This window comes from Crotalus tigris, unplaced genomic scaffold (assembly GCF_016545835.1).
Source record: "Crotalus tigris isolate CLP2741 ecotype Arizona unplaced genomic scaffold, ASM1654583v1 scf7180000024439.5362192, whole genome shotgun sequence".
NCBI lineage: Eukaryota > Metazoa > Chordata > Lepidosauria > Squamata > Viperidae > Crotalus > Crotalus tigris.
Window position 1 is genome coordinate 5,009,300 of NW_024100609.1, and position 26,992 is coordinate 5,036,291.

The window sequence follows — 26,992 nt, forward strand, 5'->3', positions numbered from 1 at the left end:
AGGGGCTGGTCTCCCTTGGGCTGCAGCTTGCGGGAGGGCTGGCCCACTAAGTGGAGCCTCCAATGGGCCGCTCCCAGCAGGGATCCCGGGGCTTCCCCGGGCGCTCCAAGGCCAGGAGGCCCTGGCCGTGCTTTTCCCAGGGGGTGGGGCACCCAGGTGCAGGGCCAATCAGGAGCCCTGCAGTAGGTAGGTCCACTTGAGAGAGAGAGAGAGAGAGAGAGAGAGAGAGAGAGAGAGAGAGAGAGAAGGGAAGCGAAAGTGTCTCTCTGTCTCTCTCTCTCTTCAAATGGCAGAGGAGGCCATGCGGAGACGGATGTGGAGCAGTATAAGGCAGCAGTATAGGTAATCCATTTTGACAAGGATGAATAGACAGCCCATTGATACTTATGGTGACTTCTCCATGTGAGGAACCACATTATATCTTACACAACCATCCATCTCAAAGCTTATACTTCATGAAGACTTTCTTGGTTTGTTCCTTGAAAACATTTTGCTTCTCATCCAAGAAGCTTCCTCAGTTCATGGATTCTTGGATGAGAAGAGATGCTTTTGGTCAGGAGTGAGTTTTCTTTGTAACTGAAGGTTGAAGGACCAAGAATTTAAAGAACCACATAAAAAGTTGATTCCTAAGTTCTAAATGCATGACGTATAAGACAGATGGGATGTAATACCTTCCCACATCCTGATACACAGTTAATCTATTTATTATTTCCATAACCTGCTAGATACAAGTAGTCCTCCACTTACAATCACAATTGAGCCCAAAACCTCTGTTACTAAGCGAGACAGTTGTTAAATGAGTTTTTCCCATTTTTCAGCCTTTCTTGCCACATCTGTTAAGTGAATCACTGAAGTTGTTGAGTTAGTAACATGGTTGTAAGATGAATCTGGCTTCCTCACTGACTTTGCTTGTCAGAAAGTCGCAAAAGATGATCATATGACCCCAGGACACTCCAAGCATCACAAATATGAATCAGTTGCCAAGATCATAGGATCTTTGATCCTATGATCCTGGGATTTTGCAACAGTCCTAAGTGTGAAAAATAGTCATAAATCACTTTTTCAGTGCTGTTGTAACTTCAAATGGTCATTAAATGAATTGTTGTAAGTCGAGAACTACCTGTATTTATATTTTTTATTTACTTTCTCTTTGCATGCAATCCTGAGAGATTGGGGTTGTTTTTCCAGAGATACAGGGAGGAAATATTATCTTGCATGTAACTGGATCTCCCAAACAGACCATCTCATGGTGAGTCCTAGGAACTGCTGTGAATGTGCTGTCACATTGATTTTATGTAGCAGCATTGCCATTACTAAGTGCCTGACAGGCCTGACAACTCGATCAATAAGTGATTCTTCTCTTGCAGACCTGCAGGTGCTTTTTCTGCTTTCCCCTCTGGAAGATGACAATCAGACTCATTAAAGGCAACACAAAACATTACCAATGACATGTTTCTTGTCAGATGGATACAGATGGGCCCTATTATGATTTTATCGGGCAAGTGACTGATTTAATCAGCTTTGCCAAGACTTAGCCTATTGTTAATAATGCAATTTAAAATCCTTTCTTCCCTGTTTTGCATTGAGCTATATCAAATGTAAATGGAGCAAAATGATGCAGATAAATTCTTAACACCAATCATATTAAGTTTAAAAAAGATGGCCGTCTCAGGTCTGCGTCTTTGACATTCACTGTGAGGGAGCATCCCATTCTGGTTTAGAAACCCTTCCATTTAAGGCTAACAAACAAAAACAAAACAAAACAAAAGCAAATAGATACATAATATTCTTTAAAAAAATCATAACAAATGTAGCCATTTTGATTTGGTTTTTCGATTTCAGCACATATCATATTTAAGTACTTTGTTATTTTCTGTAAAAGGAGAAACTGAGAACTAGAAATGCTTTTGTAGATTTTTTTTCCAACCTTTCTAAGCACTTCAGTTCTGATTGGCCCTAGGAAGACAACTGGAGGAGGATTAATTGTTTAAGAAGGAGATTTTTATTTTTAAATCTCAGTCTACCTGAAATGACAACAAAGTGCAGAAAATCTGGCCTCCACTTGTCCCCACAGTATAACTCTGCAGAATATTCAGAGTCTAAAAATGTTAACTTCTTAAATCGACATATTAAAAAGCAAAGTCAAAGAATATAAGTGAAACAGAAGATTAAGCATTCTAATAAGCCAGAGCTTATTCACAAACTTAATAGTGTTCTGCTCTTCTCTCAAAACAGGACAATATGGTTGAGATGAGATGAGCATGTGTGTAAGTGACTTTGAAAAGAGTCCAGGTTCTTCCTCTCAATACATTCAATAGTAGGAATGGGCAACCATTTTATAGCCAGAGAATACACTTAATAGCTTTTGTGAGTAGGAGAGAGTCATAGAATAATAATGCGAAGAGGGTAAAATTGTGTTATGCACACAGGCAGAGCAGGGCTTGAAGTATTTTCTTGGAGTTTGAGAGGTTCACTGAGGTTTTTTAAATGCCTATTTTAGGGCTTGCAATCATTGCTACTAAGCTTAAAATGGGATTTTGCCACACATTGCTTCAATCTTTATTGTTGGCCTGAATTCTTGGGGGGATGCAACAAACAAGACTTGGGGGGGGGGGACATATCTTTACAGTTTTAGATTATCCTCTCCTAACATATAGGGTTTTACCAACTAACCACATATATTGGGCCAGAAGAAATGACTGACTGGTTTCATAGCTGTGTGGATCTTAATGACAGTGTAGCTGCCTCTGAAGGCCATCTGCTGGCACTCTAGTGGGTTTCCTTGTGCAGTTGGTTGGCCACTTTGAGAATGGACTACTGGGCTAGGTAGGCCAGAGGTCCAATCCAACAGGGCATTGCTTATGTTCTTATGTTCACCCAGCTGGGTTCTGTGCCTCTACAGCAGGCCTGCATGACACACAAAGGGGAAAATATGTACCAAATTAAAAATAATCTTGGGCCTCAAAGGAATACCTGGCACACCGATCAGCTGTTTAGTGGCTAATGAAACAGCAACAGTGATGGAACTGACACAAGCAGTTAGAGTCAGAGCACTTCGGGCAACAGCAAAAGTATTGCATTTTTTCCCCTTAAATATACCAGCTGGCTGCACATTGTACAGGTCAACTCTACACCTTACTGGCTCTAAGAGACACCAGGCACATTGGCAAAATCCTTCTTCCCTTTTTCCTTTCTCTTCCTCCTCTAGAGGGTTCCAATTTTTTTCAGTTTGGTGGCTTTCAAGATAACAGAATAACAGAGTTGGAAGGGACATTGGAGGTCTTCTATTCAACCCCCTGCTCAAGCAGAAAACCCTATACTATTTCAGACAAATGGTTGTCCAGTCTCTTCTTAAAAATCTCCAGTGTTGGAGCATTCACAACTTCTGGAGGCAGGTTGTTCCACTGATTAATTGTTCTAGTGTTTCTCTCATTGATTAGTTTCCATCCGTTGCTTCTTGTTCTGCCTTCAGGTGCTTTGGAGAATAGGTTGACCCCCTTTTCTATTCTCTACAGCAGACCTGGGCATTTTACAGCCCGTAGACTACATCCAGCCTTTTGCCTGTCCTGTCCAGCTCACGTGAGTTTAATTGGAAATTGGAAATAAAATGTAAATAAGTGTATGCCATGCACACAACACAACTGCATTGCTTTTATTTTGAAGGTAACTGCTGTATTTATTTCAGTTTATGTATGTGCATGTTTGCCTATGCACCTTCACAATAGTATGTTGGTTCTATTGGTTCGGCCAACAGGAAATTTAATTGCCTACCACTGCTCTATAGGTATGCTATGCTAGGAGAACTGAAATCTAACTAAGTGGAGGCTGTTTGATTGAAAAATCCCAAAATCACCCCCTGGGGGATTATGATGGGGCAGAGTAAACTTTGCAGGGCAGGAGAGAAGAAAGAAAGAATAAATCCAGCACTTGCTATTCCTTGTATTGTTTGTGGTGAAGTAATACAATATTATTGCAGCTACAAATAATCAAGTGTCCTCAAACTATAAAGCAACATAGATTGTGTGCAGTGCCTTTTTAAAAAAAAAATTAGATGTGTCATTTCTGCCAACAGTACTGTGATTAGTTAAAAGGTGATGAAGCTAAAGTTTTTCTGTTCCCTGCAGACACTGATTTGAAATACTTCTCTCTCCGTAAGAATATTGTGATATATTTGCACGTTTTTGATTACCATGTTTCTTTCCATGCCACACTGAAACTTGTCATAATAATATTCAGTTCCTCTAGAAAAACTGCCTTAATATCATTAAGATACTAGAAAATTCATGCCTGTGGAATTTAAACAAGCCCCCCCCCTCCATTTTTCTTTCTTTCTTTCTTTCTTTCTTTTTTTTTTTGAAAAAAGAAAAGAAAAATAGTATCTGATTCCTCCTTAGGACATATACTAATAGAGAAAGCTTTTGTAACAGAAGTGCAATTGTGAATTTACTCAGCTTCTGTTTTTGACAAAACGCACTCTGCATCTTCTATATGCAAATGACTACAACTGTCAGTTATAGATTGGCAATGCAAAACTTGACTCTCTTACTGTATCAGTTATCCACCCACCCTCTGGGCAATTTGGTAGCAAGCAGAATAAGGAAAAGATTACAGAGTTCAAATCATAGATGACTTTGCTCTTTTTGTATTATTTTTGGATGGATTAGGACAAATAGCTCTAAATGATGGAAGCATCCTTGTGAAAAAAACTGCTCACCTTTAAACTGCTTGCAAAATTGTCCACCTGTTATCTATTGTGTCAGCAATCTTACACATATTTATCTGAAAACTTTATTTCTGAATAGACTTGTATTAAATTGCCTGCAGTTGTTCCTGATACAAGATCTTTATAGACAGGAATTGATGTAGTTCCCTGGTAGACACATAATATAATCCACAATAGACTTTCTCCAAATTCCATTAAACAGAGGATATATGGATCAGACTTGATTCATATAAAATACAACTCCTGCCTCATGTCAGCTCCTTCAGCACTACAGAATGGCATAGTGGTTTGTATGGAGTAGGATTGGAGAGTTCCACAGTGAAGTCATGGATGGTTACAAATAATTTCTTCTTCCCATCTATAAACAAATCCTTAAAAATCCTTGTCATTTCAGTCCTGATCAGCAAAAATTCAGTCTTTAACAAGCCTCTTTTGTAAATCCAATGTAGAAAATCCAGCTGACTTTCTTGATTTTCTATTTGTATGTCCTTTTTATTATTAAGATATCTTTTGCATGTCCAGTATATCATATTTTTCCATATCGGTCTTGTATCTTGTCATTTTAAAATGCATTTTCAGATCAATCTCAATCTTGTCCGGTATAACCTGCTCCTCTTCTATGGCATTTTTTAAACACAATTTATCTATAGAGGCAGACACTCTTAAAATTGACTTCTCTGTCCATTGTTCAAAAATATCCTTCAATATGTCCAATGTTAAAACATTTTGCTCCAATCTGTATTAGGAAATCAAATTTAAGTAGTCTTCTATGACCATTTAACTTCTTTAACAATTTTTAATTCCTTCTAGTTCTCCTAAGTGTCTATTCAAAGTCCCATCCTATCATGTTTTTTTTAAAGAATTCAAAACAATTTTTAAAAAAATTCCCACAGGAAGGATTCTTATAATTAATTCCAAAATCTTATTTCAAAGGAGGAGGAGAAATCATCTGGACCTTTAATCCATTTGCAACTTTTCAAAATCAAAGCTCTAATCACCTTTTTGCTGTTTATTAAAAATATTTTTAAAATTCTTAAACTTGTATTTAAAATTTCTTTCACTAAGGACTGAAATATTTTCATCTAGTGTTTTCCCAAGCTCCTAATACTTGAAAAGCAGTTAGCAAGTGTGGAAAGTCACTCCCTCCCGAGAAAGAAATATTTTTGGGAATATTAAAAGGCAGAATATTATATTTCCCCAAAGGATCTTAAAAGCAGAAACCAATACCACCCCCAAAGTCTCTCTGCCCCAAACAGAAACCAGGTCTGCAGAAATGCAGATGTGATAATCTTGTCAGAAAGATTGGAGCCAGGAAGCTTGGATTAGAAAGACAAAGATCCCTAGAATCAACAATCCCTCACATCAAAAAAATCCAACACAGGACATAGCCATCAGCCACACCCCCAGGGAAGTAGGATATGACCTTTGGGACATAATAGGATTAACTCATCACCATCAGAATACCAAAAAGGCACACTCAGACTCAGGTCAAAGTTCATGCTACAGGAACAACTCCAAACAAAAGCTCAAGAAGGTATAAAAACCCACCACTCCCTACTACATGTGGTCAGCTTTCCCAGGGCCATCTTTCTGTCTGGCTCTCCTCTTCAATAAACTACAACCTTCTTTCTAAAGCTTGGACTGGACCCTGATGAAGATTTTTCTTTCAACACAAGCAACTTCTGAAAGCAATTAGAAAAAGGAAATATGCAAACCCAGTGTTCTTTTAAAGGTGCCAACTGTGGTTTGACCTTTCCCTTGTCTCCCAGATCGCTAAACCCACTGGAAACTGCTGTCCTACATAGAGCACTTGTGGGTGATCTCAAGTTCTCACCTTGTCTGGTTCTTCATTCTGCTGAGGTCATCAGCTCTGCTTTAACAGAACCATCTTCAGCTTGCTATTTCTACTTCAGAAATCCCCCCAAAAAGCGAACTTGTTGAAGATGATTGGAACTGATTGGGAGGAACAGACTTTAATCATTCAGTCCTCACCAAGCTGCTTAAGATGATGATTGTTTCTCTATTGCTGCTGGCAAAAAAGAAACAATTTCTCCACCCATAAAAGAGATAAAAGATAGGTAGGGCTCTGAAAGCATGAAAGTTGTGTGATTAATATCTAGAATATTTTCACTAGTAATTTTTTTCAGCACACATAATGATAATGTAGAGGGGAACAACCCTACTTCTACAAATAGCAGTGATAAGAAAATTTTAGGATGAGACACATTTTTTTTGCAAATAAGACATACTATAATGTCATTGCCATGCTTCCTGAAGGATTCATTCTCAGAGGAGGAGGGAAAACCAGAGGAATGCTTAGAGCTTGATAGAGGCCAGAACTAAGGCCCAACAGAAAAAATAGGGAAGAATTATCTTTTACTGGGTTTCCTGTAGCTTCAGCTCCTGATCATGACTCCGCTGAATATTTTCCAGATTTGGGAAAGCAATAGTGACAACAGGTCAAACAAAAACTAGAGGGGTGAAATGTGCAGAATCATCAGGCTACAGTAAATGATTCTTGAAATTAATTTAATAGTCTACCCAGAAATCACTAGTGTTTCTGAGTAGACCAACATTAAATTTATATGCTACCCATCTCATTTTCCAGTAATCAGGGTGAAGCCCGGGATATAAAGTTGAGCAATGGGAGCTAATGCAGTGTTGAAAGAAATATATTTATTAGGGGTCTGTTGTTTCAGAATGTATGGAACTGTAGTATTTCTTTACAGCAGACATGTCAAACTCGTGATGTCACGCAACATATCAGAGCTTTTTTGCCATTGCTGGCAATGGGTTGGGCGTGGTTTCCCAATGACACATCCAGTCCGCCAACCAGCAGTTTGACACCCCTGCTTTACAGTAACTGCATTTTTTTCAGGCTTCTGCAAGAACTTAAGAAAAAAAAAATCAGACACCATTTCAAGTAATGGAGTCCTACAGCTGTTACTGTATATCTGTTTTTAGACTAGTGCATAAGTCTGAAATAAAAAAAAATATGGCTTCATTAAAGAGGCATTATGCTTGACTTACGTGTTTTCCAAAGCACTTCTTCTGAATTATTTTTGGAAAATGCACAACCTTAATCCTGTCTGTGATCAGCTACTAGAACCCTTCTCTTCTATATTAGGACTGACTTCTTAAACCCAGATGGAGTTTGCATCTGTACTTTCCTATGTCCTTACAGTTAGAACCTCTTTGGGACCTAGGAAAGTGTTTATATGTTTATAGGAGGGAAAGGAAGAATTAGACTTTGCCTTGTTAGGCACTAAATGCAAAAACTGCATAGTTAATTGCTACAGAATTTTGGTTCATGTGCAGTTACAAGCGTCTTTTATATATTAATTTCAGATACTTTCCATCATTCCTGGGATGTTAAAATCCTAACAGTCATAATATAAAGCAATTATAAATTTAATCATATTGTTAGATTGATATGATCATTCATCATCCCACACTTCCTGGGAAATAAAAGTCAAGGTAGGTTTACAAATGCATGGATTGTGAAAGGTGAAGAAACTAAAACACCAGGAACTTTGTTTTTGGAGTGGGGGAAGGTCCTCTATGATCCACATAACCTTAGCTTCATTAAGGTGTGACTGATAGACAGGTGGTGGCAAGGACAGTAATTGATTGCTTAGTTGAAGTTCCACAAAGACAGTGGTTTGGAATGGTTTTGATCAAGCAACTAACTAATATTTTTTCCCCCAATTTCTTCACTGAACTGGATGAAGCTCAGAAATATTCGTGTCAGGAGAGCAATTATTATTACAGAATTTACTGTACATGCTGTCAGAATCAGCCCGATGCCAATAAAGTAAAAATAAAGCAATGTTAGGTCTAAAATGGTAAAAAAACAACAACATAGTGCCAATCTCAATCACTAATAAATCTTTAGATGTTCTGCATATCAATTGCATTATCTGTCCATATTATTGGACAACAGTATGAGTAGTTTATCTGGAAATATTCACTGAAGAGGACCTCTGAAAACCAAAATATAATTATGACTTTTCTACCCCTATAATAGTATGAAGGATTTTAAACACGCATTTCAGTAGCAATGAACTGTGTAGTAAAGGATCCTGTAAATACACAGGTTTTCAGCATCTCTTGAATGGTATTATACTGCCTTACAAACTTGGATACCATCTAAAAACATCCCACTTGTACATTATCTCCTCCAAACTGTGAAAGCCCCCAACTGGTTTTTCAAGTAAGGCAAGAAGGAAAACCTGGTCGGGAAGTTTATTGGCTCATGGAATCATGTAAAGCTGATGTCAGAGATCCAGTTATAGTCACCATTTTGAGGAAATGCTTAATTACCATTAATACACTGACTGTAAAGATTTATAGCAGGGAAAGCTCAAATGTGCACAGATTCAAACTACAGCTTTGAAGTTGAAAGTACTTAGCATTTAGCTTCACAAGATTTTGGCATACCATCAGCTGATTTAAATCAGAATCAGTTCTGATTAGAAAAGCACAGCTTGTTGTATCATGACATTGAATAACTCCATGTTAATATTTGGGGAATTACTCAAAAAGCTGAAATGTTTTACTTTTCAAGTAGATACCTTATACTGTTAAAACAGCTTAGTATTATTTACCATTACTTAGCATATGATGAGAACATGACAGAAGAGAAGTAAATATATAGTATATACACAGTCCTATATACACCTCTATGGTGTTATGGCAATGCCTCATAACTGAATGTCCAATTCAGCTATTCAGGTGATTGCCTTTGGCATCACTTCATGCAAATCTTCTAGGAAAATCTAGTACAATATGTTTAATAGTTTGCATATCAACACCACAATCGCAACACAGGGAATCTTTCCATCCCCACTGATACAGTGCAGAGGCACTTCTTCCAATATCACACCTAATTCTATTCAATTTTGACCAGACAGAGCGAGGCAGGTCAAAACCAGGTGGTTTGGTAGAGGGATCATTAATGTTCACTCCACAAGAAGGTACCTTGGACCATTCCCATATCCAAGCATTCTCTGGGTTAAACTGGGTAGATGTTAAGTGAATGGCCATTTTCCAAGCTGGCTTATGAGATTTTAATCTTGTGATGGGCTGTGCTTTGTCCTGGTGAATAAGGAGGGCCTTGTGGTTCAACATCCTTGACCATAGCCGAATGTCTTCTAATGTGAGGTGATATGATGTTGCTAAGTAATGGTAACCAGTGCACACAAATGGGATGCAAAGTGCCAGAGTTGACACTCATTGTACAGCGGAGTTGGATATTAACCATTTGGGTGTGGGCAATGTTAAACCACACACTGGCACAATATTGAGCCATGGAATAAACCAAAGCCAAGGCTGTTGTTCATAGGGTGTTAGCATCAGCGCCTCAGGATGTTCCAGCCAGTCTGTTCAGCAAATTGTTGGGGTTTTTCAATTTTGTAGCTGTTTTTCCAGGTATTGCCAGAAGGCTAATGATCTGTCCAGTGTAACCCAGAAACACTTCAAAGAGTTGTTACATTGTAAAATATGATACTGGAACTTCACTGAAGGCTGGTAATTTGTGTACCTATTGCTGAGGTGGAATGTAGCTACTTTTCTTTTTGTTAGGCTTAGTTGGAGGTTGGAGGTGCCAGTTTGTGAAGTAATCATCTAGCTTCTGGAGATCTTGAGAGAGGATGTCTTCTCCTTATGATTATATAACTGGGTTTTTTTTTCTCAATGACCAGTTTCAAGAAATGAATAGAGCCATTATGAATAGAGCATTTTCAATTCTCCTTCCAAATTGTGTCAAAGATACATTGAACAATAAATCTTTTGCAGCACGTCCTATATAGCCCCTCCTGTATAGCACAAAGTTATACTAGTGCTACTAAAAATAACACTGATAACTTCATTACTCTGTACTATGTAAAATAAAAAAAGTGTAACAAGAATCAACTGTCTCCATCAAGTAGTCTCCTTTTAGTTGTAGACCCAGTAGAAGAGCAGATATAAATCTGCCATCTTGCCATACAAGTGTTTTTATTGGCCACACATCCACAAGGGAAGATTTTATCTGCTATCTGGAATTAATATTCTTTATTGTTGTTTTTAAAATCTCCCTCATTGGTGTTTTCATCTTTTGCAGGGTGAACTACTTCCCTGGGAAGCTCTGATCCAACCATAAATGCAATAATAATAATAATAATAATAATAATAATAATACCCCCAGTGAGGCACTACCTTGACGTGGTTGTGGGGCTTGTGTACTCTGAGGAAGATGAGAGCTATGCCAGAGGTTCAACCATACTGGACAGGTCTCATCAGAGGAGTCAGACAAAGAGTGTCTCTCCCATAAAAATATGGTGAGACGTAAATTGCAGAATGCCATACCGGCTCGGACGTCACCCGGGTTAACAAGGTCCACACTAGATATTGGAGTTCCTGGCTATCTGGTGAAAAATGGGTTACAGGACTCAGGACTGTTGGCTGAGCAACCAGGGCCAGCAGCTGCAGAACTACTGGAAGAAAAGGTGTTTACCCGTCGCAGATACACAGTGATGGAAAACAAAGAAATAATGATCTGTTACTACAGATCAAGTCCAACAAGAAGAGGATATCTAAAACGAATGCACCAGTTCTGGAAAGAACAACATCCAGAATCAGAAATAACAGAACAGAGACTAGCAGATCAACGCCGATTTATAACACGAAATAAAGTATTCACAGAAACAGAATTGGACGAACTGCAAAGGTTTACCCAGGGCAAAGAAATCAAAGCCTTACCAGAAGTAATTCAGAATGTAGAGGCAAATCAGGGGGAGTTGGCAGTGAAGGAATCCAGCAGAGATATACAACTGTTCTCATTTGGAAACCAGGCACCTCTTCCTCAGGAAGAACAAAACCCTCTAACTAAAGAAATAAAAGAATTGAAACAAAGAATAATTGAGCATCTAGAACAGCACAAAAACAACAGAATAAGGCTACCTGCATTGAAGCTTGTTCCAAAGAAACAACTAGCACAAGCATTAAAAGATGCAAATACTGCAATATCAAGTATAAGCACCAATTCACTGCAAGAAACAAACCAACTAATGTACAGCACAGCTGCAGTTATAACTGAATACCTGGGATGCAAAATCAACAAAGAAGAAAAACAAACAAACAGTGCACCAGAAAAATGGAAGGTTAGACTAGAAAATAAGATCAGCAAGTTAAGATCACATGCAAGCAAGCTAGAACAGATGAAAGAAAAGAAGCTGAAGAACAAGAAGACCAAAGAATACTAATCAAGAAATACCACTTAGAAACAAGGAAGATCAAGGAAGCACTGGAAATAATAAAGCAACAAATAACAGCTATAGCCAGGAAAATCAGTAGATATGAAGCTCGAATTGTAAACTATAGGCAGAACCTCCAATTTCAATCCAATCAGAAACGTTTCTACCAATCCATCAATGGAGAAACTGCAAGGAATCAGTCAGTACCTGACAAGGAAGAAACAGTGCAGTTCTGGAAGCAGATATGGGATAACCCAAAGAAATACAACAAGGATGCAGCTTGGTTAAAAGAGGTGGATGCAAATAAAACAGAAGTTGAAATGAAAGAACTAGTAATAACAACAAAAATGGTAGAAAAAAGAGCAAAGAAAATCAAAAATTGGTCAGCACCAGGTGAAGATGAACTGCATGGGTTTTGGTTGAAACATCTAACTGTTATACACCCACTCATTGCCAAACAGTTCAACAATATACTACAAGGAGGAGAAATTGAAAAGTGGCTAACAACTGGGAAAACCTACCTAATAATGAAAAATCCAGCAAAAGGGGCAACACCAGGTAACTACAGGCCAATTACCTGCTTACCAACAACTTTCAAATTACTAACTGGTGTAGTAGCTGATGCAGTGCAACAGCATCTAGTTGAAAACAATCTCTTTCCACCTGAGCAGAAAGGAAACCGCCCCAATAGCAGAGGAACAAAAGATCAATTCCTAATAGACAAAATGATCTTGGAAAACTGCAAGAGAAGGAAGACCAACCTGAATGTGGCATGGATTGACTACAAAAAGGCATTTGACTCTCTGCCACATGATTGGATAATAAAGTGCCTAGAAATAACAGGAGTCAGTAGAAACATCAGAAAATTTGTGCAAAGATCGATGGCACAATGGAAGACACAGTTGCAGATCAATGGTGAGAGGCTGGGAGAGGTTAATATCAAGAGAGGAATATTTCAAGGAGATTCATTATCACCATTACTATTTGTTATTGCACTGTTTCCTCTGTCAACAATACTGAATAACTCAGGACATGGCTATCAAACATCAAAAACATCTACCAGACTATCCCATCTCCTTTACATGGATGATCTGAAGCTGTATGGAAAAATATCATCTGAAATAGAATCGCTGCTCCACACTGTCCGTATATATAGCCAAGATATTGATATGGAGTTTGGCTTCGACAAATGTGCCACACTTACTAGCAAACAAGGAAAAGTAGTGAAAACTGAAGGAATCAAGATGTCCCACGAAAATAACATTAAGAGTCTGGATGAGGAAGAGTACTACAAATACTTGGGTATCCTTCAAGCTGACAACATCAAGCACACTGAAGTCAAGAAAAAGATTAGAGGTGAATACATCAAGAGAGTGAAGAAGATCTTAAAGTCCAAACTCAATGGAGGAAATACCATAAAGGCAATCAACACCTGGGCAATCCCAGTCATTAGGTACACAGCTGGAATAGTGGACTGGACTCAAGCAGAACTAAAAGCAATGGATAGGCAGACCAGAAAAATAATGACAATGAATCATGCCCTTCATCCACGCAGTGACATTGATAGACTTTATCTACCAAGGCAAATAGGTGGGCGTGGAATGCTACAAGTACATCAGATGGTTGAAGAAGAAAAAATGGCTTTGGAAGAATATCTGAAGAACAATGATGAAGATGCACTGAAATTAGTATATCAGGAAGGCTTACTAACTACTGGAGAGACCAAACTGGCCTACAAGAAAGACCAAATGAAGAACAGAATAGAGGCATGGGAAGACAAAGCACTACATGGCCAATACATGAAAAAAATAGCTGGGAAAGCAGATAATAATAAAACCTGGCAATGGCTAAGAGCAGGAAAATTGAAGAAAGAGACCGAGGGACTAATTCTGGCTGCACAAGACCAAGCCTTAAGGACAAATGCATACAAAGTCAAAATTGAGAAGACAGCAACAGACAGTAAGTGCCGCCTATGCAAAGAAGCTGAAGAAACAGTGGACCACTTGGTAAGCTGTTGCAAGAAGATTGCACAGACTGATTACAAGCAGCGGCATGACAAAGTAGCAACAATGGTGCATTGGAAGATCTGCAAAAAATATCATTTGCCTGTAAGCAAAAACTGGTGGGATCATAAAATAGAGAAAGTCATAGAAAATGATAAAATTAAACTGCTCTGGGACTTCAGAATTCAAACAGACAAGCATCTGCAACATAACACCCCAGACTTAACAATTGTCGATAAGAAAGACAAAAAAGTCTGGATAGTGGACGTGGCAGTGCCTGGAGATAGCAGAATAGAAGAGAAAGAACTGGAGAAGATAACAAAATACAAAGACCTACAAATAGAAATAGAAAGACTGTGGCAAAAGCAAGCAAGGGTAGTACCAATAGTCATAGGCTCCTTGGGTGCAATCCCAAAACAACTGGAGCACCACTTGAACACCATTGGCATTGACAAATTCGCTATTAGTCAATTGCAAAAGGCGGCCTTATTAGGAACTGCTTCCATCCTGCGACGATATCTGTAACACCATCAAACATCCACATCTGCCTATCCCAGGTTCTGGGTAAGGACTCGATAGGTAGACAAAATGCCAAATCCAATCTGAACATCTGGCTGACTGTGCGATGATCGATAATAATAAAAAATCCATATGCTGATTGACACTGTAATTCATTGTAGGTGCCAATAGATCAAGGAGCTGGAAAGTTCTCTTACTGACCAAATAATGTGTGCTGGACTGATGAAATAGAGCAAAAAAATGGAGCAAACTCTCCCCCTTCCTCCATCCACCCTACCTTTCTTGATCCTTCATTGGCCAACTAGATTTTTGGAAGATTTATCAATTGTATTAGCTTGAACTTTTATGAGTTATCTTCCTAACTTAGTTTCAACATTCTAGAACATTATTCCATTGTCACTTGCCTTCTTCAATGAAAGGGTTGGAAGGCCTCTTAAAATTTGGAAGTCTAGAAAATGTCAGGCTACCGAAGGCTATTATACATTTAACTGAGTTTTTGTGCTTCAGTTGTCACTAAAGATAAAGGTAAAGGATTCCCCTGTCCATTCATGTCTGACTCTAAGGCCTGGTGCTCATCTCCATTTCCATTGTCAAAAGACATTTTCATGATCATTGGCCAGGATGACCATATGCTGAGATGCACAGAATACTGATACCTTTCCACTGCCTATTTATCTACTCACATTTGCTTGCTTTTGAACTGCTAGGTTGGCAGGAGCTGGGGCAAGATCAGGAGCTCACTTCATTGTGTGGCGCTCAGGTCTCAAACCTGATTTGGCAGCTTTCCAGCATCTTTAACTGCTGAGCCATTGCAGTTATCACTAGGAACATATAAATCTTTCAGTTTCCATTCTCGCAGGATAAAATTTAAGGAGGGGGCTTTCTCTGTGATGGTGCCCACGTCTTGGAACCAGCTCCCCCCGGAGATTAGGACCGCTCCCGCCCTGTTGGTTTTCCGTAAGCTGCTTAAGACCTGGCTTTTCCGGCAGGCCTGTGGTTTATAAAATCTGACCCCTGGATGACTGTTATTGTACTGTTTGTTTTGTCATGTTTTATGTTGTTTTTATTGTTAGCCGCCCAGAGTCCTGCGGGAGTGGGGCGGTTTATAAATTTTAAAAATAAAATAAAAATAAATAAATTTTAAAAGAAGCTAAGCGATTTCTGTACTGTTTGAGAAAATAAATATTAAGTTTTTGTTAAGTTGTTATTTAAAGAATAAAGTAAATCAAACAAAATTTTCAGAAACCATTTCTAATTAACTAGCCCCAGTAGTTCTTAGCATAGAGAGAACCCTTTCCTACCTCTCTGCTATGAATACTTTAAAAACAAAACAGCTGTTAGATGTTAGTTTGGGGTAGCAGCCATGTTTTTTTTACTAATTGCCTTTAGCATTTACTCTAAGTAATGACTCTAAACTGGACAAAAACAGTTAAAAACCCTGTTTGTAAACTAAAACTATGCTTGCCAACCAAATTTTTAATATACTGAATTAGACATCTTGAGGTGTTTAAGCACAGAAATATTTTGGGTCATGTAACTAAACAGAATACAATGGACAGAACAATCACATATGAATCACTTCTTATTTTCTGCATTTACTCCTGTAAATAAATGGGTGACCATGTTATTAATCAACCAGTCAAGAAAGCAATTATTCCCCATTATTCTAAAATGTTTTATCATTATGTTCTAGTTTACTATATCTCAAAGATGGGCAAAAAGAGAAGAAGTCAAGGGGGAAAACAATCTGAAAAATTGTTTTCCTGGAAAAAAACATGTTGTATAATATAAGTCAAATGGAAGGAAATAGAAATTGAATAGAAAGAACTGTTTCTGTACAATCAGCTTTGCAAAGCATCACTTGGAATTTTGAGTAGAATCAGTTGTACTGAATTTGCCATCACCCAATAAATGTAAAATGCAGCTTTCTGCTGTAATTTACATTTTTTTGTGAAGGCAAGCCTTAATAAGAGCTGCTTTGAGAACTCTGAGAATAGAACACTATTCCTAGAATGGCATTAATGCTGTATGAGCTGGTTGTCTGGCCTAAGAGACGATTAAAAGCAAAACAAACAGCATCCCAGCAACAACCAAATTGTACTGTGCCTATAATCAAACACAATTATGTAATATCTCTGCAGAACATAAGCTTGCCACAGCTGGAAAGAACATTTGGAACTACTGTTGCTGAGGAGAGGTTTTTCATTATATAACTTGAGACCGCTTCACATAGATTCTGACAGCATCAATATAATAGGAAAATTCTTTTTGTGTCAGAAGGGAAAATATATCCATCAACCAGAAAGAAAGAAGAGCCTTAGTATAGTGCTTTCCAAAATAAGACTGAAAGTAAAAGACATTGAAAGTACTTATAAAATGAGGGTGGTCAAAATTGGGGGCTTTGCTAGCCAGCACTAGAATAGCTTCACATGAGTAAAGTTTCTTCTATGCATTAGATCCAACTTGATTCATTGTCATTCTAAGTCAGGAAATCAATTTGATTTGATATCCTAATTGGGAGAGATGAATTGGGTTGAGTCGGTTAAATTGTCTGATTCAGAAAATTCTTCTTCTCCACACACAGGTATACCTTTTTATTGTCTGAATCAAATTGGATGATTTAATTAAATTTGATGAATTGATGAATTGATTCATCAAAGTATTTGCAGTGTATATTTTTTCCATAACTAACATTCAAAACCATTATCAAAATATGCACAAAAAGAGGAAATTGGATCATTATAATTTGATATAAATGCAGAAACTCAAATGTGCCCCTAACTTTTTCATACACTATTTGGACCACATGTAGGCAGTATTCCCACAATATGTTGACCATGGCATAATTGTCTTAGTTCTCACAACATCCTGAATTATACAGGAACCACCTTGCCTGGCTGCATACATCACTCTGATCCACAGATTAGAAACATATATTTTAGCCTAGTACCTTTATTCAAAACCAGCTTCTCTCACTTTTTAGTCTCTGGATTGGGTGAAGAACTGGTTCTGCCTTTTGTATTCTTTGGGTTGCCATGATCAGTGAAAGTTGATGAATCTTTTTTGATAGGTTCTTTAAGAAGTTACCAGCTACAGGTTACCAGTTACCTAAGAATTTACACACGATTATGTCTTATTTTGAATATCATAAATACAGAACATTCTAAAGTGATTTGCTATTGTTGATTTTTTTTTCCTTTCTGTCATGGAGGGATAGAGGGCTTTTTGAGATTTTCTGAATCAGGTGCTCCCATAACCTTGAGTTTAATACAGTTGGATTTCTGGATGTAGGAGAGACACACATGGCCCTGTCTGCTTCTGCAATCCAGGGATAATCCCATCTATTTTGCTTTCTATAAGATTTGCATTCTCTTTAAGCACCAGGATATTCTGTTTCTGTAAGATTTGCAAAGGATTTGCTTTCTTTTTGAAGGCCTCATGTAAATTTGCATGAAAAGTCAACATGCATGAGGAAAAAGGCTACAAAACTTTCATCAAGGGAGAAAGCTGCAGATACTATATGCCTTCATGTCACAGAAGACTGCAGAGACAGAACTGAGGGGACGAGAAGAAAGGAAGGTTATCAAATTTGTATATGTCAGAAAGCCAACAAAATTGTTTTTTAAATGGACTTTAATCTTTTGGGCTATAAACTTTAGATTTTGTCAACAGTACAACAGGATTTTTAGAAACAAGAAGCACTATACAAAACATCCTGCTTTAGCTTACTGTGGAAGGTAAATGACTGAGGTCACACTCTTTCATTGCATCTGGCATACATTTGTGGATATTTTGGTAATTCTGCTTTAAGAATGATTCAACCTGAAGAGAATTTTTCCCTCCGGGGATATCCATAAAAACCCTGTGAGATTTTGTTTTCCTTTTGAGCTATTATTAAAGGTCGGACAAGCAGTGCTGTACCCCCACACCCATCAAGTAGTGTTATCCCCCATGTTTAATTTCCTGCCCTTGTGTGTGTGTGTGGTACATATTTGGTCATCTCACTTTTATTATTCTTTATGCTCTATATGGTACTAGAGTGCACATTCACAAGGCAGTTAAGAAGCTGGGCAGTTAAGCAGAGATTTTCCTCTGATGACAGAAAATTGTATTACAATTGCAGTTTAGGCACTGTGGTGTTTAGGCCTCAGTGCTTGGAGAAATCATGTGTTTCTTTTCATAGAGCAAGAGTGGTTGACAACTGATCAGAGAGGGGATAAAAACCTTTCACAGCTTCTCGATTTTGAACCATGAGAAAGGGAAACTATTTTCTCAGTTTAAAGCTAGTCATGGTCCTAATCACATCTTCTGGCAAAGTGCCCCCCAAAATACAGAAGCTAGTTTTGTAAAAGGATTTTTTTAAACTACAAGTATTGCTGTATGCTTACTAGCTTTAGGGAGAACTAAAGATTTAATTTCACACGTAAGCTAAAGCATAGTTTAACTATGGTTTGTTGAGGGCTGGACTAGATGTTTTTAGTTAAATTCAGCCTCTGCTGGCAGAAGACTGAGTCTTCCCCCCCCCCTTTTAGGAGGTAAATATGGACATAAAAGTTAGGATGTTGACAGGATTTTAACTATTATAATGATCACAGGACTAACATAGCAGGATAAGAAAAGAAGGGGCACGCCGAATCAGGTGAACAGCCCATCTAATTGATTCAGCATTGTGTGCTGAATCAATCAGGTGCCTTCAGGGAGGTGACAAACATTGAACTGATATTGATAGGTTGTTTTTTTTACAGAACAACTATAGTTCTTCCCTTGCAGCTGGCGTTTTGAAAATGCTGTCTATAATTGTAGTGAATCCCACAATTTAACTCTTGTTTGTATAAAGAACTCATATTCTTTTTATTGATACTAAATCTTTCTGTATTTAGTTTTAGCTAAAAAAGCTGTTCCCTATTGGCTCATTGTTTGAGAGGTATTTCTTTACCTGAACAGGGAAACAGAATGACCACAGATGAGCAAAAAAGCCCAGTGGGAGTGGGAGCAACTTCCAACTTTGAATAATCTTCTGTCTCCATCATGCTGCCAAATATTGCTATCTCAAGAAGCTCCACCCTCAAGGTTGTACTTTCCATTTTTTTCTTAATTATTCTTGATCAAATGATTGAAATAATTATTTCAAATTGTAATAATTATTGATTGAAATAAATACAACTGGCTCAGACTGTATAACATGTTGAACTAGAAATTAAGATTAGAAATGAAACCAAACTAAAAAAACCCATAACCCCATCTAAACAGTTTATGTTTTAATACATGCAATGTGGGAGTTAAGATGATGGTGAATGGTTTTTTAAAATGTTGTTTTTAATTCAGTTGTATGCTAAACAAAACTGTTTACTTTTATTATTAAATAATGTTCAGTTATCCTGCCTGATTAGAAGAAACTTATGGTATAATTAATGATGTATAATAGAAACTATGGTGTTTGAACCAATACAGAAAAATAAGAAACAGAATAGATAATACAAACAGGGAGATGAAAGAAAAGGGGAAAGAAATAATGAAAGTAATGTGGCTTAAGGGTTTGTCGGTAATGTAATTGAAGTAAAATATAAATTAGAAAAAAGATTAACCTATTTAGGGCTCTCTTTTTTAAAGGAAAGTTATTCTATTTTTTTTTTTCAAAGACTGAATCCTTTGGGTATAATTTCCATGCTGTTTCTGGCTGAAATTTGGTTCAAGTCATAAAATTCCAAACTCTCTTAAAGGATATGAGCCCATAATTACATTTTTAGTAATGGTATCCCCTTGAAATTACTTGTCACATTTGTTTAGGATCACAGCCAATTTGTGTTTGTGTATGGGGGGGAGTGTTAATTTCCTAGTTGTAGACCACCTGTTCTATGGAAACATTCATAACACCCAATATGATGTGAGCTAATATTATGGAATTTGGGACAATTAGAAACTTCTTACTTGCAAAAAACCCAAGAGGTCCAGCATACAGTAAGTATTTCTCTTCATTAGGCTGTAATGACCTTGATTGACACCTTACTTACCTTTCTTGACCAGTTCCTCCAGATAGGTATTTCACAAGATGTTCCTTCTTCACTCTGCAGTAGCAGAAAACTTTCCTGTATCAGATTGTTCTGTTTGTCCACAGAGCATGAAGTGCACAGTTGTTTTGAGCCGAAGGGCACCTTTGGAATTTGGAGCACACTAAGGGCGCTCTCACTAAATGGCTGGCGTTCTTTGGGAAAGGAAATGAAACTAGTGAGATTCCTCTCCTAAATCTCCCTTCCCTCCCCCCCTCCAATTTTTGGCCACTTGTGTTTACTTTTACTTTTTGTTGGGTAGATGGGCACATTTCCCTGCAAAGCAAATAATGGCAATTTCCTGTGATTTTTTTGTTTTCTAAGAATGTCTCTGGCTTCTACTGTATGTGGATCAGAATACATTGTTAGAATTATTGCTTATGCCTGAATCTGCTGTTCTCTTTGCAGCATGCTAACTTCCCATTAATTTACTCTTACAATTAAAAGAATCTAAATAGATAAGGTTAAATGAAGCTGAGAACTTTATGGGCAGTTAGATAAAGGGTCAGAAAAATTGGGCATTGAATGGGAAGAGTGTTAAAAAGGAAGCATTTCTACATAACAAGCAAATGCAAAGAGAGTTTTAAATCTGGGATAGCATTTCAGATGAATAAAAACAGAACATGTCTAAACTTCTAAACATCTATACCACTGTTTTCAAATGAAAAAGGAAATGAACAATAGTTTTACATATCATTTTGTTTTGTATATTCATCTGGCAGTCTGGGGGGGGGCTTAATTCTGTTTCAATCATTTGTGAAATATTTCTGTGTTCTTTATTATTTATAGTTTCCTTGATATTGTAATTCAGCTTTGCTGATATTCCATGGGGCTTTAGCTGATCTGAGTGTATAAATGCAGCGTATGGTACTGCTTAAAAATAGACCATCCCTACCATAAATTTGACTATAGTTTTGGTTTGATTATAAGTAATCCTTTATTTCTGAGCCAGTTTGCATTTTTTCCAGAGAAATAGTTCTAATCACGTTTCTATTAAGTTTGATGATCTTTTGATCAATGCATCCAAGCATTCAAGCAATCCAATTTTCTGAACTAGACTCTAGGTAATTAAAAAAGCTGGATTTTCTCTAATGCACTTTTAAATGGAACTAGGGTTTTCAGATACATCCAGGTAGAAAGCTCCTTGTGATAAAAAAAGAAAAAAAAACCCTGTCCGTAAGCTTCAAAAGAAATTTCAATTGGCAGCATATTAGTCCTTTTTCTGGTGTGTGCATATCGTTTTCTGTCTTAAACCTGCATAGTGGATATATTAAATTATACATCAAATATTCTAGTGAGCAGTATGTTCAACGATGTTGTCCCCTACCATTTTTGTATTCTTCATCACACGCTCTTTTTCTGATGTTTGAAGCACCCATATAGCTATATTGAATATACCATTCACTCTTATCTTCATCACCCACTATTGCTGTGCTTAGATTCATTATTCAGTTTTTCTATCAGGAGAAAGCATTTACATATTTCTATTTTTTTTCTCTTCAAAACAATCTTGTGAATTAAGTTAGGATGAGAGATAGCGTCTTGCCCAATTTACAGTACAGGAGCTTCTGTGGCTGATGTTGGGTTTCAGTCAGAGAATCCCCAATCCTAATCCCACACAGGAACCATTGTATCACAGTTGTTCTTTTGAATGAGCGTGTATGTGTGCTGATGGGATGTGGCTTTTGCACGGATGTTATTCTCCAGCAGATATGACCACATGAGCTGGAATCCAATCTCTGCAAAAGAATGTATGTAGGAATTGCATGAGTGTCTCTACTCTTCTTAACAATTTTCTGGCGCAGAATTATCTCAATTTCTCTGCAACCATCAGCATGCACAACCAAAATCATACCGGAAGAATGATTTTGGTTGAACGTGAATTTGATTATGCCTTTAATCCTGGATTTTTCCTCAATGCCTTCCACAATGTGATGGTAGGAATGACTTAATGATTTAATATTTCTATTATAGGGGGGAATAGAGCCCCTTTTGTGTGATCTGGCTTTCAAGTCACCTACACCATCTGAAGGTAATAAAAAAAAAAACAATCCACCAACTCCAGACCATTTTGATTTCTCCTGTCACTTTTTATTGACGGTTCTTCTTGCTCACCTCTGCATGATACCACTTGAATTGGCATCCCTTCTGCTCAGGATAATACTCTTGGAATTATCATTCCATATTGCAGATTACTAAAAACAAAAACTGTTTGAGTGCTATTTCTGTGTGCATATTTATGTCACAGAAACCTGTTTGCACAAGGGTCAGGGTGGAGAGATAAGGAAGAAACAGACAGGAGGAAAAATGTGCAGAATGAGAATGATTTAGCAACACTTTTGATAAGTAGAAAAAGAGATCAGAGCAAGCTGGGGACATAATGCACTTGTTTTCTAAAATCTACATGGCTTAGTTAGCTATCCAGGAAATCAACTATCTAAGATACATAGAACAATTTTGTATAGTCATGTTTTGTGAGTGTGCATATGTGTGTATGTGTATGATACACACACACACACACACACACACACACACACACACGGAATTGATAATTAGCAGAATCAATGCTGTGTTAATTTAAAGAATTTGAAGATGGGAAGTCTGGGCTCAGTTCCTCACTATGAAGGTCACAGAATTTTTGGAAAATATTTTGAAGATGGCGGTTCTGCATCCCCTTATTTGGAATGAACATTACTGGATTCAGGTGCAGCTTTTGCACACTATGCCATGCCATTGTACGTTTAATTATAGTATGCTGAATAAACCACACCAAATAATAAACTCTGGATTACATACCATGGTGGCTGACTTCAGTAAGCCAAATGCAAGCCACTTGGGTTCAGACATAGCTTAGTGTAATGCTCAGTCATGGATAAGTGTGCTTTAAATCTAAAGCAACCAAGTTATTGTTGTAATATTATGAGGTCTCCAAGCTGCTAGGAGGAAGGATAGAAGGCAAATAAAACTGTTCTGCTCACCTTGCTGTCTCATTTTATAAGGAAAGGACAGACCAAGGGAGGAATAATAGTTATCCCTTTTGAAATCTACTCTCTTTCAGAAGAACTATTGCTCTATAAGTATTGCTGGCATACACACAAACACTATACATACATACATACATACATACATACATACATACGTGTGAGATTGTGTGTGTGTGTGTGTGTGTGTGTGTGTGTTATTCTGCTGGCTTTTAATAGTGTTTAAATGAAGGGTTGTATGCTTTAACCCTGATTGTAATTTCTGTTTTAATTCTGTTTGTACTGGCATACTTTGCAGGGCTGCACAAAAACTGGAAGGATTCCTTTACTTTTGTGACACTTTGAGTGCAGTAACCTTTCCAAGATGCTTTGTAAAGCCATACAGTTGCCGCTGCTTCTAAAAAGAGAGCAAAAGTATGTCACTTTGCTTTGGTTTGCTTCTGAAGCCTCTGTTGCTAATGGATGTGCTAGAGGAACAAAACATCTTATCAAGGTGAAAGATATCACCATTGGGTCTCCCTGAAGCAAGCTGCAGTCTCTTTTGTTGGCACAAAGTTCTGCCACCACACAGGTCTGGTATATTTTAGTGTGTAAATCATCTCAAGAGCTCTTGCGTGTGCTGAAATGTCTTAACAAACAGAACTTGTCCATAGCATTCTAAAAGAATGGCACTGTATTATTACATCCATTGTTCTGAGCAAAGCCTCTTGTTCTTTTATTCAACTGATCTCAAAGTACCAGAAAGCATTTTGGCTACCGTTTGATAATACAACTTTAACCACCAAAGTTTCTTCTATTTTAAATACCATTCTTCCCTTATCACATTTGTACGAACATTTAAAGGACTTTTTTACTATAAATATGAATAAGGGAACATCGATGTCTATGGTGTGGGACGCTAGTAAAGCATATATGAGGGGAATTTTGATTCAATTGAATAAAGTTTTTAGGGAAAAAGGGTCACAAAGACGTAGAGAAATAGAAGAAGAGATCAAATCAAAAGAACAAGAGTTGGTTCTTAACCCTACTGATAATAATTTAAAGGTATCTATAAAGATGCTTAAGGAACAATTTAACATGTTGATGGCAGATCAGGCATTTGCGGATGATTTGGTTTTAATTTTGGAACAGCCGAATCAGGCGATTGATGGTTTATTAGAACTTATAACACAGTATGGGAATGTTTCTGGTTTTAAAGTTAATAATTATAAGACTAAGATATTATCTAAGAATATGTCAGTTAAAGAAAGGGAAAGTTTGATTAAAGCCACAGGTTTTCAGATGGTAAAAAAGGTTAAATACTTGGGAGTATATCTAACTGCTTCAAATGGAAAATTGTATAAGAACAATTACGAACCACTATGGGCAAAAGTCCAAAAGGATTTAAGAGATTGGAAAAAATTGCAATTGTCATTGTTGGGGAGAATTTCAGCTGTAAAAATGAATGTTCTACCAAAGTTTCTTTTTTTGTTTCAGATGATACCTATTCTTTAAAAAGAGGCAAATTTGGAGGAATGGCAAAAGGGTATCAATAATTTTATATGGCCGGGAAGAAACCAAGGGTTAAATTTAAGATATTACAGGATGCTCGAGAAAGAGGGGGACTTAAGGCACCTAATTTGAAATTATATTATGATGCAGCCGCCCTAACTTGGTTAAGTGATTGGCTTAATTTAACAAATATGGATATTCTTTTTTTGGAAGGTTGGGATTTAATATACGGTTGGCATGCATATTTAATTTTTAATAAGAAAGTTGATCGGACTTTTAAATCACATATTTTGAGGAATGCCTTACTTCGTGTTTGGAAGAAGTATTATTATAGATTAAATTATAAAATACCTATCTGGGGGATTCCCAGACATGCAATTGAGGGAACCTCTAAGGGGACAAATTTTGATAAAATTTCATATAAAGAATTGTTAATTTGTTCTGGTTCGAATTGGCATTTGAAATCCCTAGATGTATTAAGGCAGCAAAATATTCTACAGTCATGGTTTCAATATTTACAAATAATGGATAGATGGACTGTAGACAAGAAAGAGGGAATAACACTAGAAGATAGACAATTGGTTATTCAGATTAAAAACCAAGGTCCGGCTCATATAAAAAGAATATATAATGTTTTATTAGAGTTAGATTCGGAAACAGAATTGGTTAAAGATTGTATGATTAAATGGGCTCAGAATATACAGGAGCCGATCTCATTGGATTTATGGGAGATAATTTGGATAAGAAATGTTAAATTTACACAAGCTCAAAATTTGAGAGAAAATTTTTATAAAATGTTTTATAGATGGCATTTAGATCCTAAAAAATTATCTTGTATGTATTCCAACATACAGCCCAAATGTTGGAGATGTGGCAATAATGATGCGACATACTTTCATATTTGGTGGAATTGTAAAAAAGTAAAGGCTTTTTGGATTATGATTTGGTGGAACATTCAAAAGATTTTTAGAAAGAAGATAAAGTTTACTCCTCAACTATTTTTACTTGGTATTTTTGTTGACTTAAATGAAAAAGAAACTACTTTGATGTTGAATTTATTAACTGCAGCAAGGTTACTAGTAGGTTATATTGGAAGAAAGATTCTTTGCCTACTTTAGAAGAATGGATATTTAAAGTATCTAGTTTTGCAGAAATGGCAAAAATTTCTGCTTATTTAAAGGATCATACACAAGAAAGATATATTACTGTATGGGGAAGGTGGATAGATTATATTCAGAAAAAGTATGGAATTAAAAAGTTTTATTTATTTTATGAATGAATATCAAATATTATAGAGAATTGTTTTATAGGTTATGGAGTTAAAGGTTAATTATGATATTTTTTTTTCTTTCTCTCTTTTTTTTTCTTTTTTCTTAATTATTATAATTTTCTTTTTTTTTTAACCCTGTATTCTGCTCTGGGAAGTGAAGGGAGGGGGGTAGGGGTGGGAGGGAGGGTAAGGGGGGGTTCTCTATTTTAAAATTTTATTGTATTTTTATAAATGATTGTATGTTTTAAAAAATAAAAATTTTCAATAAAAAAAAAATAACTTGCTTCAGCTGGCCTTTGGCCCTTTTTTTTTTCAATTTTGTAAGCCAATTTCACCTGCTTGCAGTAAATAACTAACCAACCAACAGATTCCTTATTAGCCAGAACCAGTACAGAGAATTCAGACCTGTCAACGTTGATGCAGCTACAGAGGAATGTTACTGTAGATTCCGATTTAGACATTTTCTATGCAGAGTTGAAAGAAAAATATCCTGGAGGTAAAGAACATTTGCCTTTGATGAAATCTACATACTGGTTTCAAGAGTGAGGGCAAACATGTATAGTTACATTAAGACTCTGGATTTACTCTATCCAAAAGCTACTTCAAGGGAGAGGGATAGATCTAATCATTGTTTTAATCATGAGTACCATTGTCTTCTCCCTGTTGCAGACTTGAGTTGTAAACAGTGAATGTTGCAGAACATGTGGCCAAATTTGGCTGAGT

At 37.0% G+C, this 26,992-nt stretch overlaps 1 long non-coding RNA gene across 1 annotated transcript in view; it reads right to left on the reverse strand.

Moving 5' to 3' along the window:
* The window catches only part of LOC120302864, a 43,282-nt gene extending 22,611 nt beyond the window's left edge, over positions 1–20,671 (reverse strand). Inside the window, exon 1 of the long non-coding RNA XR_005555242.1 lies at positions 20,492–20,671. This is a non-coding gene — a long non-coding RNA (uncharacterized LOC120302864). The remainder of the gene's footprint in view (positions 1–20,491) is intronic.
* Between the last annotated feature and the right edge of the window lie 6,321 nt (positions 20,672–26,992).